We start from the raw sequence: 14249 nt of genomic DNA, 5'->3' as shown, positions 1-14249 counted from the left end.
CTGTGTTCACTCAGCCAGTGCACGCTGCTCCACTGCTGTGGTTTTAATGGTGACTTACTAAGAAGGAAACGCAAGAGAAAACATTGTTTTAGTAACGTGTTATATACAAATATGGAATGTAGGAATAGATTTAATTTGGGACAGAGTGACAGTTTCTTGTACACACTAGGAGAATTTAAATGCTTACTGCAGAATAACTTGCGTATCTGAAGGACCTTTGTTATCCTGTTTGCTAACGACCTTCATGGAAGCTGGGGGGAAGGTTAAAAGCTCATACAATAAAATTGGGTGAGTATGGGAAGGTGAAGTTGAGTGCCTAAATTGGGAGCTGTAGCCACAGATGCAGTCTCGGAAAACATTTCCCAAATTAGTAATGGAAACACTAAGTTGCCTCCTTAATATCTGACAAGCGGTTCATAAAACATGGCTGAAGTATTTGGTTTAATGATACACAAAGCCAGGAAAAGAAATTGCTGTCTAAAATAGAATACAGCATATAGAGGGAATTGCAGTTGCACAGAAGTGACAAATTTAGAAGGGATAAGTGGTGTAACCACAGAGGTGGTAGGAACAGGAATTTAGCGTTTATACAGAGCTGACCATGGGAGATGGAAGTGTGAGAAGGGAAAGCAGTGCTGTCCTGTTTCTGTAGGAAAACAATGCAAATGGTCTGCGCTTTGAACGTGAAGTTTGTCCGATGGGTGCAGTGACTGCTGAGAGTGGCTGTACTTACATTCCTCTACATACAGCTCACTACAAGCCAAGAAACAGGAGAATAAATGCATCCTTGTGCAAGTCTTTTTGGAGCTGCTTTTGGCCTTGGTGGCCAGGAAGCAAAAGAGCAGCACTGACTATAATTAATGAGGATATTAGATTTCCAGTAACTTTTTTGTTTATGCTTAAAAGCAGTACAGTAATTGACTGTTAAAAACACATCTATCTGTAAAAGGTACAGGAATAAATTTATCTTTATGATATTAGATAGGCTGGGATGTGGGAGAAAATCAGATAAGCAGGTCAGGTCTTGTTCAGTTCTGACTTAAAACCACTCTGGCTAGAACCACACTATTCTTACAAAGAGCAGTTATGTCTTGAATGCTTGATCTCTTTTTCCATTTCACGTGGCTGTCACAAGTGATGGTGTTTTATATGCTTTTCTAGAAATGTCTTCTGGGAAGAAACAACAGAAAGGCTGGGAGCTGAATATTGAACTTCGTGTCTTTGTGAAGACAGACCTTCCACTGTGAGTGAAAATGCCTGTGTAAGTAGCAGTGCTGTTGCTTGACTGAGTTTGTACCTCATCGTGGTTGCCTTTCCCTTCTCCCCACTGCTGGTATTTTTCCAAGGAGCACAGGCAGCACCTGGGTTCTGTGCATGCCAGCACCTTTGCATGCAGTTACGCATGCACAGTTCCACTGGGAGCAAGAAGATTAGCTTTTGCTTTGCTAGAATCTGAATGGAAATGAAGTTGCAGAACAGGCTCCCTGCACCCCTTATTTTCAGCAAACCAAAACTCCAATTCTTCTTGTGGAGAAACATCAAAAGGCCTTTTGTGCTCTTCCAGTGAGGATCCAATATCTGCATGTTTGCCCCACCAACACATCCTTGGCTGGAGGCTCACTTTGTGGGGGGCCACCAGCACTGCTTTATATGGGCCACCAGCACTGCTTTTTGGAGGCTGCCAATGCCGTATCACCACAGTCTGTAAGGCAGGAGATTTGTGCAGTCCTGCCATACAAACTGTCTCCACCGATCCTATCCATAGAGGTCTGTTTCTTTGCATTTTGCAAAGAAATACATCCCTCAGCTCTAAATCCTTGGGGATATTCGTGGATGATTCTTTCCAGTTGACCAGATACTGGTTTTTCCAGAGCTGCAATTCAGGAGGCTGCTGCTGCAGTCCAATTGCATGATTTCCAGTGCCAGACTAGCTCCTTACAGGCCTTCCCCATGTTTCAGGTATTGCTGACTTAGTTGCTGCCATACCTGCTCACATTACTGTGTCTAAAAAAAAATATAAGGGAAGAATGGTCTGTCTTTCTGCTTTTAACAGAGTAGGCTGTCAAACAGAAGGAGAAAGGCATGCTAATCACTCACAGTGATTGCTGAAGCGTGTCAGTATTAATTATGTCATTGTCACGTTAGCTGGGTGTGCATCGTGCAGAGCAATATCCTCACTGCCCAGCTGCAGGCTGACATCTCAGGCACTGGCCGATGCACGGGGATGCTCCCATGCTCTTGGTATCTGGTTTCCATGGCAGTAGTCAAAATAGGAGACAGCGTCCTGGTGAGGTTGGCATAGAAGCCAGTTTCTATGGTGTTGGCTAAAAAAAGCAGGGTGCTGTGTTCTGTTTGGGTGCTTGCGGTGTTTTATAGAGGAGCTAATGCAGACACAGCGATGCTGCAGGCAGGTGAGATGGTTCCTGCAGCTGTCTGCATGATGGGTGTCTGGAGCAGGCGGAGGGCCTGAGAGCAGGCATTCGGGTTAAGGGAGAAACGTCTTCGTGGCATGTGGTGAGGTCGGTCCCTGTGCGGAGATGGCTACTGGAAGGGCCCGAGCAGGCCGTCCTGCGTCAAGGACGAATGGAGCTGCGCTTTGAGAGCGCCTGAGAGGATCGTTGAAGCCCGGTCTGGGAGGGAGGCGGCGCTCAGCTCGAGCGGGGCCGAGGCTGGGTGGAGCCGGGGATGCCCCGGCCAGGTGGGGCTGGGGCTGCCGCCGGGGTGTGCGCTCCCGGCCGGCTCTCGCCGCCTCCCTTCCTTGTCAGGGGAGGCCGGGGCGGGCAGGGCGCGAGCCCGAGGAGGGCGGGAGCCAATGGGCGGCGGCCGGCGGCCTCTGAGGCGGGGAGCGCCGGTGCGCGCGGCCAATGGGAGGCGGCGGCTGGGGCGCGCGCGGGCCCGGAGTGGGGAGGTCGGAGGAGGGCGCGGCGCGGCCAATGGAGAGTGGCGCTCGGCGCACGCGCAGTCGTCGTCGGCCGGGGTGGGAGGGGGGGCCGCCGCGCGCCGTAGGTAGGGGGGCAGGGGCGGCCCCGCCCCTTCCTCGCCGCAGTGAGTAGCGAGCGGGCGGCCATGTTGTGCGGGGGGGAGGGGAGGAAGGAGTTGAGAGGAGACGGGAGAGACTCCCTCACACACACGGCACAAGATGGCCGGGGAAGCAGCCGCCGCCGCCGCCCGGCTCCCGAGCGCTCTCCCAGCCCCTCGGAACGGGGGGGTCCGACGGGCGCTCCGGGCGCCGGGCTCGGCGGCTACGTCGGGCCCGGCGCTACGGGGGCTCTGGGGGCGACGGAGCGCGGTCGGGAGAGCCGCCGAAGGGCTGCGACGGGCGAAGGGCAATGGCGCCGGGCTGCCGAGCCCTGCCCGAGCCTCGCCCTCGGCGGGCGGGCGCGGAGCCGTCCTCCGGGCGCCGGCGGGGCGAGGAGGGCAGCGGCGCCCCGTCCTCGGGGCCCTCGTCGGCTGGCAGCGGGCTGCGATCGCCGGTAAGTGGCCGAGCCGCCCCTCTCCTCATTGTCCTTTGTCCTTGGGAGGAAAAACAAAATGTCCTTGGAGCCGGGAGGGGGAGGGGGCCGCCGGCGCTCCCGCCGTCGTTCCCCCTTCCCCCCCGCCCCTCTCCCCGAGGGCAGCCCGGGGGACCCCGGCTCTTCTCCCCGAGCCCCTCCGGGCCGAGAGGAGACCGCGGGGCCGGGGTACCGCAGAAGGGAGTCCCGCTCCGCGCCCTCCCCGCCATCTCTCGGGCTGCAGAGCGCTCCCCGCCCCCCGCGTGCGGGGCGGCCCCGGGGCCGGGGAGCCGTGGATGGGGACGACGGCGGGCGGCAGCCCCGGTGCGGCAGCGAACGGGGGGCTGCGGGGCCGTACCGCTCCGTGCGGCGCCGAGCCGCCCTCCGACTCTGCTGCAGCAACGAGAACCCGGGGGGTGCAGACCGTGGCACGGCAGCAGTTACGTGTTTAGCCCCGAAGCTCCCGTCTGTTTAAAGAGCGTTTGTTGCCCGTCGCTGCTCGGGTGGGGGATGTTTTCGTAGTTGATAAGAACAAAGACGCCATGTCCTTTTCTCTTAAAAATAAAACTTAGTGGGGTTTTTTTGTGGGGTGTTGGCTTTTAACTCTTTCTAAACCAGCAAGCAAAAGACAGGCTGCGGATGAGACAGCTCGGTACTTTATTGAGACAATGGATGGGAATATACCGCACTTGGAAAGCAGTTGTTCAGGTGTTGAACTTTAAAGAAAACTCCAACAATTACGGATGAGCCGATTTTGCGATTTAAATGGCATTATGAAAACTTCCAAACACGAGGAAAACAAAGCTCGGCAGTGCCAAGTCTGTAGTTTAAAGTTGGCAAAACACTGCTGTTGTGATTTAGGCGATGGTAGGAGAAGGAAAGGTCTTTATTGAAATAGGAATTATGCGATATGGAGCCGAATGGGTTCCTGTGTGACAGTAGAAGCTTTTAAAAAGCATTTATTGGGTGACAGTTTTGTTCCTAGTGTTCAGTCCGTGCATTTTACAGGCAGCAGCTTGCAGGCATTTCTGTTGATGTAGCATTTCTATCGTTGTTTTGCTTGTTAATAATTTAGAAGTTGCCCGACACCTATTGCAGGACTTTTGAAAAATGCAAGTTTAAATGGAACGCCCGGGGTTTGTTTTGCGCTGACTTGTGTTCAGCAATGACCAATTTAGGGATAAAACTGTGATTCCAAATGTATAAGAAGTCACTGCAGCAAAAAAAGAAGGTAAATGTCGGTTTTAATTGAATATCGTGAATAGCCATATTTACTGCATTCATCTGTTGTACGGGATTATACAAACTCCGTGCAGGGTTTCAATGCTGCAGTTAGAGGTAAACCCACCTTCTCATTTTTTCCTCTGCAAACGTGAATCCGTCGTTGCAACAATGAAAGCTGCCTTTCTATAGAGATGGAGATAGAAGTTTGAGCAGCCATTGGACTTGTATCACCTTTACGCAGGGTGCTTCGTATCTTTATTTTAGCTTTGGATTATGGCTTTGTAATTCCAGCAAGTTCTGCAGTGTGGAATAGGTTCTGCCATGCAGACTTTGCTGTAAAGAAAGTTCCAGCTTTAGGCGGGGGGGCTGCATTTATTTTTGTGCTCTTTTTTGTTATATGAGGGGACGTATTTTTCAGATAGCTTTGGTTTGTTTCTTTCAGCTGCTGAAGCCAAAATAGCAACTCGCTCTCACAAGAAATAGCAATTTTTAACCTATTTTGTTTAATAATTGTGCATTTTTACGTACATAGGATGTTGGTATTTTAATGAAGGTCCTTAACGTAACTTGAAAACGATTTTTATATTACCCACATACGAATGGAATTATTTCCAACTTCTTCCAGAGTGGAAAGTAGTGCTGGTAAATGTAACCGCTGCAGAGTTAAATGTTGGGGCTTTACACAAAAAGCGAGGGAAGTTGGCTGGAGGTGATGCAGACGTGGTGTTGGTTGTGTTGAGGAGCATAATTTGGGATCTGATTAAAGGTCAGAGAGCTGAAGGCTTTAAAAGTGTATTTGAAAGGGCGGAAAAGGAACCTTATTTGGGGAAATCAGGTACCTCAGCATTCAGGGAGGCGAATGACAGAAACCATTTCAGAACTTGCAGCCGATATCAAGTAATTTTAAAGAACGTTGCATAGCCTACTTGGGGAGACTTTAATGTGGGGAGAGTGCAGGGACTGAGAGTCGTTCTCCAATACAGAAGTTACTCGTAAGGAAAAACTCAACTGCTTAAGCATTTGATCTTGTAGTCAAAGGAATGGGAGACGGGAGCAGATTACAGCTCTTGGTGCAGCAATATAGATGGTGCGTGTTGTGTGTCAGTCACTTTTCATCTGGGTTTTTCTTCAGCCAAGTACATGCAGTCACCCGTACTTTTATTTTTAGAGTTGAGTTAGAAAGATACGGTTACTGCTATTGTAAGTTTTTCCTAACTTAATAATTATCTAAAGGCCAATAAATTTCAAGCATCTTGTCCTAATTTTCTAAAGCAAAATGCTGAATGTTTGCTTATTTTTTTTCAGGTAGAATTCCATGAACAATACCTTATTTCCTGAATGGCTTCCAGAAGAATCGTTGGTACCTTATTTTCTTAGGTAAGAGTGGTTATAACTTGTGTTCGTACATTCTGCTTTTTTACTGCTGTGGGGAAAGAAGGGGAAAAAATCCATTGAAGTTGGGAGGGACGCGTTTTATAAATGGTCTGGACTTGCTGGGTGCGTTCTTTCTGCAGACATGGGTAGACTTGGAGAAATACATGACATACATGCCACCTCTCCTGTGTCACTTCAGCTTTTTTTATGGTTATTTATGAAAGTGGTTTGTGTATGTGTAAATAGACTCTTGTGTTGCATTTGAGGGAAATGGCAGTATATTGGTATAAAGCCAGGTGCTGCGTGTGTCCCATTTCACCTGTGAAAACATGCATTCAGCTTCGAAAATTGTGTATTTTTTGTACTCGCAGTGTTTGTAGCATTAATGCTGGGGCACATGGTAACATCTGTATGTGACAGCAGCAACTTGAGGCTTCAGCTATTTCTGCAGAAAACCGTTCTACAGGGTCTTTTTCATTTTTGGAGACCTGAGTGTTAATGCTTGGCAAATACAGATATTACCTTTTTGTATCCTAGGTACGAGTTGTACGAATTGTGAGACACCTGACGTGTTTTCAAGAAGTTAATATTGGTCAAGAGCATTAAGACCATAAATAAAACCTGCGTGTGCCTTTCTTCTCTGACAGACTTGTTTCTTTTGCTGTGTTTTTCTTTAAAGGCTCTTAATGGATACGGAGGATTCAGATGGCTGGTCAAGTAAAAACCTTGATCAGAATTCAGTGCTGTGTGTGCCAGGTATGTTTTACCATTGGCTTTTTGTTTTTAATTCTAGATGTGTGGGGTTTTTTTAATGTGAAAAAGACACGGCGTGTTTGAACTCAGACCTTGTTGAATTTTCTTTTGAATCTCAGCGCATTTGAGAACTGCTGTTACGTGCTAAAGAATTTTCATGTCTCTTCACTAATTTTCTAAGGTTTTGATGTCATTCATAAGACTTTTTAAGAGTCCGTAATGAGCATAACTGAAATAAGGCTGTGCTTATGGGAGTTGCCACTCTTGTTAATGGCAACTAGTTAAATCAAACTTTAGAAATACTTAAATTGAAGGTATTCATTTGTTACCAGGTGATGTTTGTGAGTTTTTATGTACTATTTTTACAGAACACAGAAATTCTCTTTTCAACATAATTTTACTCTTAAAAGCCTGAATAAAAAAATCTGTCCTTGCAATATTAGTTAATCAGTGTTTTAATGTCTAATAATTACTATTACATTTTGAGGTTCTATGTTTAGAGACAGAGTAACGTGTTACTTTTGTGCCACGCTTTCACCACTGTGTAATTAAAAGTTGGGAATCTTGTTTGTCTGTCTTAACTGGTTCCTTTTCACAGCTTACGATGCTGATGTCCTCCAATGTAAAATCGGGACCTCAGAGCTTAAAGGCATCTACTTGGAGATATGTAGCACAATTCTCAAAAATACTCCAGACAATTTGCTTTTAAATCAATACATAATATACCTTGATCAGTTAAGAAGACCAGCCTTACAGAATTATTTGTGCATCTGTTCTCCTTGGCTTGGGTGAAGCTTCAACCTACTTGTATAGGACGAGTTATATACCTATTTTCATTAAGCATTTTAAAACTGTTTGTATTGTGATAAACTTTTAGCAGTAACTTGCTGCAGATGATAGGCAAGGTGGAAATGAGTTCATGTTTTCAGGTGATAGACATACACTGTGCGCCGTGGCTGTGCTGCAACAAAACACAGCTAATTGGAAACAAAAGGGCTTGTGCAGTGTATTGTGGACCTTCGTTGTGCATCTGCCTGAGGAGCAGTTTGAGAAGTAGGAAGATGCAGTAGGAATGATCTGATGCCTTGAGAAGAACAGCAGAACATACTTGAAATCCCGTGTGAATCTTCACTTATGAGGGGCCAGAATTACCAGGCGTATTGCAGTCTCTTATGTAGACTAAGCTGTGATTCACATAAAAGCATATTCAGACCCTGGTGGTAATAATGGAACTAGTTAAACTCGAGATTTGTGTCCTGATATTATATATCCTTAAGCTACTGAAATCACTTTTAATTGACTTGCTTTTAAAAAGTGCTTGTGAGCTGAGTCATCTTGACTGACCTGAGCATTTGAGAATGCATACAAAATTGAGCTCTTCAGTCTTAATTGTTTTATATACTTTGTATGCCATCACAACGCTGTTTGTGCTAAATAGGTACTTACAATACAAACAGTTTTAAATGTCCCTTGTTGATTTTGTGACCTCTTTGGAGCCTATTTTATTTTATTTTACTGGTTGGAACAGTGTGTTTTCATCTACTAAGTGGCAGCTTGCTCTTTAGTTAGGTAGACCTTATTAGGCTAGGTATGTGTTACTGGGGACTCAAGGAAAGGTTTAAGTTAATGACCACACTGCAGCATATTAGGGAGGCGTAACATTTGTAGGATTGACAGCTTATGTGGCAGACCAGTAGTATGGCTGTAGGTTGTGTCGTCTTCACAAAAATACTTTCTTAGTTGCTCCTGATAAAGAATGTAATGTTAAGTCAGTGGTTTAAGAGCAGCTGTTCTATCCTCACCTTATGAAAGGAGATGTGCTTTCCTGCTTCATGGACACAATAGTGCTCATCTCTTGGTGAAGGAGTAGGATCTGTGATGCAAAGTGTGTTCTCTGTGGGGGACTTAGGTCATCTCTTTGTAATATGGGAACGTAAGACACAACTGTAAGACTACCAAAGGAGTCCACATTTGTTTTAAAGTCTGATCACATGACATCTACAGCAATTAGTGTGATTAGCTTGATTAAAAGGTGTTCAATTTGCCATGTATGAAAGAACGCTAAATGGGAAAGAGACGGGTTAATCATCTTAAGCTTGTCTTGGCATAAGCCTTCAGCTTTTGTGGTGCATTTAATAGTTAGGGAGTGAATACCTCATGGGTATTACCAATTGTAAACTGAATTGCTACGATGTGTTTGAAAATAGTGAAAAAATGATCACTTGTTTATGTACATTAACATACATCTTAGTGCTGTTTGAGAAAACTCACTGCTTGATTCATCTGTTGACTGTAGAGAAGTTAGACTACTTGTGAGCAATGCCACCATGACAAATGCTGGATCTGTTTTCCAACATTTCTCTGAGCTGGGAAGAGTGCTTACTGGTCAGCTCTGAACTTCAGTGTTCGGGTAGAAGCAGCTTTTACTCTATGCTGTTACAGAGCTGTATCTTAGATTCTCATTAAAGTTTTAGAGAAATTGCCTTAAACGAATGCTAACTCTGGACTTAAATAAAACAAAATAGCTTGAAGGTAGATGATGTATTTCTTTCCGTTGTTAGAAATGACGGATTGCTCTAAGTTGAAAACCTGTCAGTGGTTAGCTTTACCTGGTTTTCACATATTGAATCATACGTTCCAAGTGCTTTATTGAGTGTAGTGTTAGATATAGGAGAGGAGTTTTGAAGGCCTCTTTATCTAGTTCACATCTTAAGCTTTTTATGTGTGTTCCGAGTAAATGACTGATAGGTGCCTCTAGAGTGATCAAAAGCCGGCAACCATGTTGTGTTCTGCAGAGCACTCATCCACCATTTTAGAAGTGCCTTCGTTTTATGCTCTCATTTAGTAACAGCTGTTGGATGACATTTTTAAATACATGTTTTAAACATGTAAATTCCATGTTCATCTTGATTTTCTTCATATTGATGCCTCTTGAGGACTCAAGGTCGTCATTATTTCTCCTTCCTAAGGGGATTTTTTCCCTTATTAATTGTTTCAAGTAAATTGTAACAGCAAATTAACTCTGTTCATCTGTTTTTCTTTCTACTCCTCTGAGTAGCCATCAGTTTGAAGATGACGATTTGTAATACTGTAGGAGATTAACCATGCTCTGCTATTACCATACAGATTCGTTTTTACTTTGTTGGAGGCTGTGTTCTAGTATCAATAGATCTGAGAGATCATGAGAGAAGCACTTCTACATGTTAGAAGGCAGCTTGTGTGTCTCATGATTGTAGATTGATTGGTATGGATGAAATTGAGTCAAAAACAAAGGAGAGGGATTGGTGAGTTCTCTACATTTCAGGTTTTATTTTAATCTTTCTGCCTCTGCATAACATGATTCTTAATAGATGCTTATTGATGGGGATTGCCAATAAGCATTCTCCAAATGGAGTTTTCATATATAGGTCTTTACCATAATGGGCAACTTTGTAAGATACAGATCAGATAACTTGTTCCATGCAAGTCTGTTAAACTATCCTACTGCATCTAACTGATACCACCTATTTGTGAAATGAGTATTTTAATTACTTTCATGTGGAAGGCAGATGAGTTTCAGCGTGTTTCCACTTAGTGCCTGTTTATTTTCTCTTTAGGGGATTTATGGATAGTTTTTTTGTGGAGGAGTTGGACATATTCTTTGGTAACGTGTTGCCCAGTCATCACTCAGGTTCTTCATAGAAATGCCTTCCATGCTTCATGCTTGGGTTTGGTTTTATTAAAGGGGAGAACTTCTGCCATAAGCTTAGGCTCCTGTTCTGGTCTTACGCATCTTTGTCTTTTCTGTTTTTATTTTTTGTTATTAATTTAAGCATTTAACATGCTGTTTTCCCTACAGATGTGATGAGGAAATGATTTACTGTAAGCAAAGTAACTGCTCTTGGTTGAAGCACTGGTAAGTTATTATTCCTAATAATGTTTACATTTTAGCTGTAAAAACAACTGAAAAAGAAAAGAACCAACATGTGGATGTAATGTTGAACTTGCTGAAGTTGTTGGCTGAATCCATTCTGAAGTTCTTGGGAATGTGTTGCTGTGCATGTGTGTGTTTCTACAAGGCTCACATGGGGCCACAGCAGCATTCTTGCTGAGCTGTAAGAAATGAAAGCTGTCTTTCTGGAGAAGAGCTTTCACATGTAATTGTTGTATTCTGGTCCGCTGCTTCTGTCACTGAACTCCATATTTATGAGCACTATTGAATTATAAATTTGCTAGTTTAGGAAGATTTGATACACAAATGCCTGTCACAACAAGGGAATACTCTGCACTTAAAATTTAGGTAACAAATGGTGTGGAAAGTGTCGCAGCAGGATAAATTTGCCTTTCCAGCATTTCATGTTGTATTTTCATTCTTTTGTCAGCCTCAAGTGAAGGGCTTTGAGCAGATAGTAATTGTCTCTTTAGACTTTTTTATTCCATGATTATTCTGTCTCTGTTCACCTTTCAGAGTGTTTCTGCTTTGCAGGAAGTTGTCTGTAATGTTGTTACAGCTTGCTGCATTAAACTAACAGCTGATAAATTTTCATTTAAGAATCATTCCCTATATAATCAAAATGTAAAAATGACAAGCTTGAGTAGAAGAGTTTATTCAGTTCTGCACTGAATGAACGTGAGGATGGGATAGTCTCCATCTTCCTTTACTGGAAGTGGTTTGGTCTCAATGGCCGTTTGCTGTCTCTGGCACGTTTTGTGACTCTTAGGAGCTGTCTCTGGAAACACTCAAGTCCTTTTGTTTTCCCATCTGCTCAAAGTTCCAGCTCCCTGGTTCTACATTTTCAGTTAGAACATCCATTGGATTTGTGTAACTCAAGTGACTTTTTAGTAGGAGGCTCTGTATTCCTGTGGAACTGTGCTTCAGAATGTATGTTTCTTTAAAAGAGACAATTTCTTGGAGACAGTTCTTGCAGTTTGATGTATCTGATTGAGCAGTGCCTGCCTTAGGCTGCAGGTAGCTTGAAAAGAAATGCAGATTTTCTCTTATTTCACTGATACGTGATAGCTGTTAACTTTTAACTGGCTGTGTGAGCAGCGACCTCCAGCAACCATACTTAAATAGAATGAAATGCCATCAAAGCTGCCTCACGTGCTAGAAAAGCAACTGCTCCCAAGTCACTTGCTTCATTCTGTTCTACTCCTGTGATGTGGGGACTAAGGTAGAGCTCTTTTGAAAGGAGAAAGGAGTCTGGGGGAGGAGTCCTTATTCACTCCATGGTGTGAACAAAACCTGTTGTGGCCTTCTGCTACTTTTTTGTTACGCTTCATTATGGAGCATTTTATCACTGAGTGTGTGGGGTCATTAAGCAAAAGAGTAGAAAAGACTAACCTTAAGGAATTCAGTTTAGTGTGCAGGCTGGTTTTAGTCATCTTTGCTTAGTGTTTCACCACTTCTACTGTTCTCTGCATTTGATTATGTTCTTTTACAAGTATTAAGCTATCTTTCATTGTGCAAGCATATGTAAATCAGCTTATTTCTTCAGATGCTATAAGCAGATATTGTTCTTTTAGCTGTTCCTTGAAACTCTTTGCTGAGCTGCTGTCCACTGTTACCTTTCTTCCCTGATCATCTGCTATAATCTATAAGCATGATTTATTAATATGGTGTGCTTCAACATGAAATATTTACCTCTTTCTTTCATTTTTCTGTACATTTTCCCATTTTCTGTCGTTGAACTGTAAATAGGTTGTGTCACATTTGGTTTGTTGAGGAGGAATTAGGCTTAAAGTTACACACTGGGTAACTTTTCCATCCTCGTTTTGTAATCTTTACCTCAAGGAGGGGATAAATGTGGGACTCACAGTTGGAGATATTTGTCTTCAAGGCGTGTTAATACAGATTGAATTTGTGAAAGAACATAGCCATGTTTGAGCCTTGAAAGGATATTTTAGTGCCGTATCTGGTTACCAACATAGATCATGCTTTTAAAATGTTTCAAAATACTTAAATAGTTCTAATTTGAGATTCCTTTTTTAATTAGAAGGGAGAGGAAAACAGTAGGAGCTTTAATGAAGTTAACGTACTTTGCTATGTGCACTAAAATCTGTGTGGTTTATGTTCATTTATGTTCATTCAGGTACTTGTTATTTAAATGTGACTTATGGTTGATTTTGAAAATAATACTCCTGAAAAGTGCACCAATGTGTGGAAGCCCTTGGTCACAAATTAATCTTTAAAGCTGAGAAACCTGCAGTACTGCTTTTCGCAGCTAAAAATCCCTGATCCCACATGAGTTGTGCTTTCACTGCTGTGCTTACCGAACATGCAGTGATGTGAAAGGGGACTTAGGACTGCCCAAAAAACGTAGTTAGTTACTCAGTGGCTCTTGATGTCAACAGAGGGCACATCCGCTTTTCCTTCTAGTGTAGAAGTTACCAGAAGTATCTTCAAAATCTTTAATGAGTCTTGAAAGACACATTTTTAATCACCTTTGAAGAACGGAACTTGAGGTTTTGTCTGCCAGAACCTCGTTCTGCCCATTCAGTTCCCTCTGTTGGAGTCCATTTCTTCACCTGGCAATCTCTGATCTTGTATACAAGCCTTTGGAGTATGAAAGACTTCAGTCTGAGGAATTTGTAACCGTGTTGGTGTCTTACACACTTGGACCGATAATGGTTACTTTATATCTTGTCATTTGTCTTCAATCTCAAGACTTGAGAAATAAAGGCTTTCAGTTGACAAAAAAAAACGAGACCGCAGTTTTGGCAGTAAGGAATGTCTGTGCTGCTTTGGTCTTTGAATAGACACAGTATCACACAAGTAATTATCTGAAACAAAAGCTGTGTAAACACAAAGGTTACAAACATGTTACAAGTTTGCCAGGCTTGTCAATATGTTACCAATTGTTACCAGTTAGGGGAAACAGTGTTACATTGACTGCCCAGGTCCTTTATCTTGGCTGTAACACTGACTATGGAAACAAATATATCAAATAGTAGGTAATAGAAATTGGAAAAACAGGGTTATTGCCTGACTGATGTTACGGAAGGAATGAAGTTTTCCTGTGATCTGGCAGAAATTGGCTATTCCATGGTTACAGTAAATGCAAGATCACTGCATATGGCTTAGTGGAGAAGTACATTTTAGCAGTGCTACTGAAATTTCTTAGCAGTCTTTTTCATAAAGATAACTTGTAAGTAAATTAGTACTGTGGAATCATTTAATGAAGAAGTATCACATGAAGTTTATTGATGGCTCTTAAGACTTTAGCCATTCCTGTGGCATCTCCTTGATGTATGAACAACTTCCAGACCAGTAACTGTTGAAGCATTTTCTTAATTATGCTAACAGTTCTGTTTACTGCTAATTACTTTGTAAGGTCAAAAGAAGAGTGTGAAGTGAACGTGGCAGGGTTACTTGAAACGTTTTTTGTACAACCAAATGTAGCGAACCTAGTGAAGAAATTTGCCCTT

At 43.3% G+C, this 14249-nt stretch overlaps 1 protein-coding gene across 9 annotated transcripts in view; it reads left to right on the top strand.

Annotated features, from left to right (window-relative positions):
- Nucleotides 1–14249, top strand: part of CHD2 (chromodomain helicase DNA binding protein 2) — a 104742-nt gene that overhangs the window by 35977 nt on the left and 54516 nt on the right. For 3 of the 9 annotated variants that reach the window (XM_072345823.1, XM_072345821.1, XM_072345822.1), the window contains 4 exons: nt 1162–1261; nt 6021–6092; nt 6769–6845; nt 10681–10737. The gene's annotated coding sequence lies outside the window, so the exon portion shown is untranslated. Of the gene's footprint in view, nt 1–1161; nt 1262–3069; nt 3474–3759; nt 3931–4114; nt 4200–6020; nt 6093–6768; nt 6846–10680; nt 10738–14249 lie in introns of those variants that run through there. The other 6 variants (XM_072345829.1, XM_072345820.1, XM_072345824.1 and 3 more) reach the window with 4 other exon arrangements.

This window comes from Excalfactoria chinensis, chromosome 10 (genome assembly GCF_039878825.1).
Source record: "Excalfactoria chinensis isolate bCotChi1 chromosome 10, bCotChi1.hap2, whole genome shotgun sequence".
Classification (NCBI taxonomy): Eukaryota; Metazoa; Chordata; class Aves; order Galliformes; family Phasianidae; genus Excalfactoria; species Excalfactoria chinensis.
The sequence above is the reverse complement of the archived record's forward strand: the minus strand, read 5'-3'. Positions and strand labels throughout refer to the sequence as shown.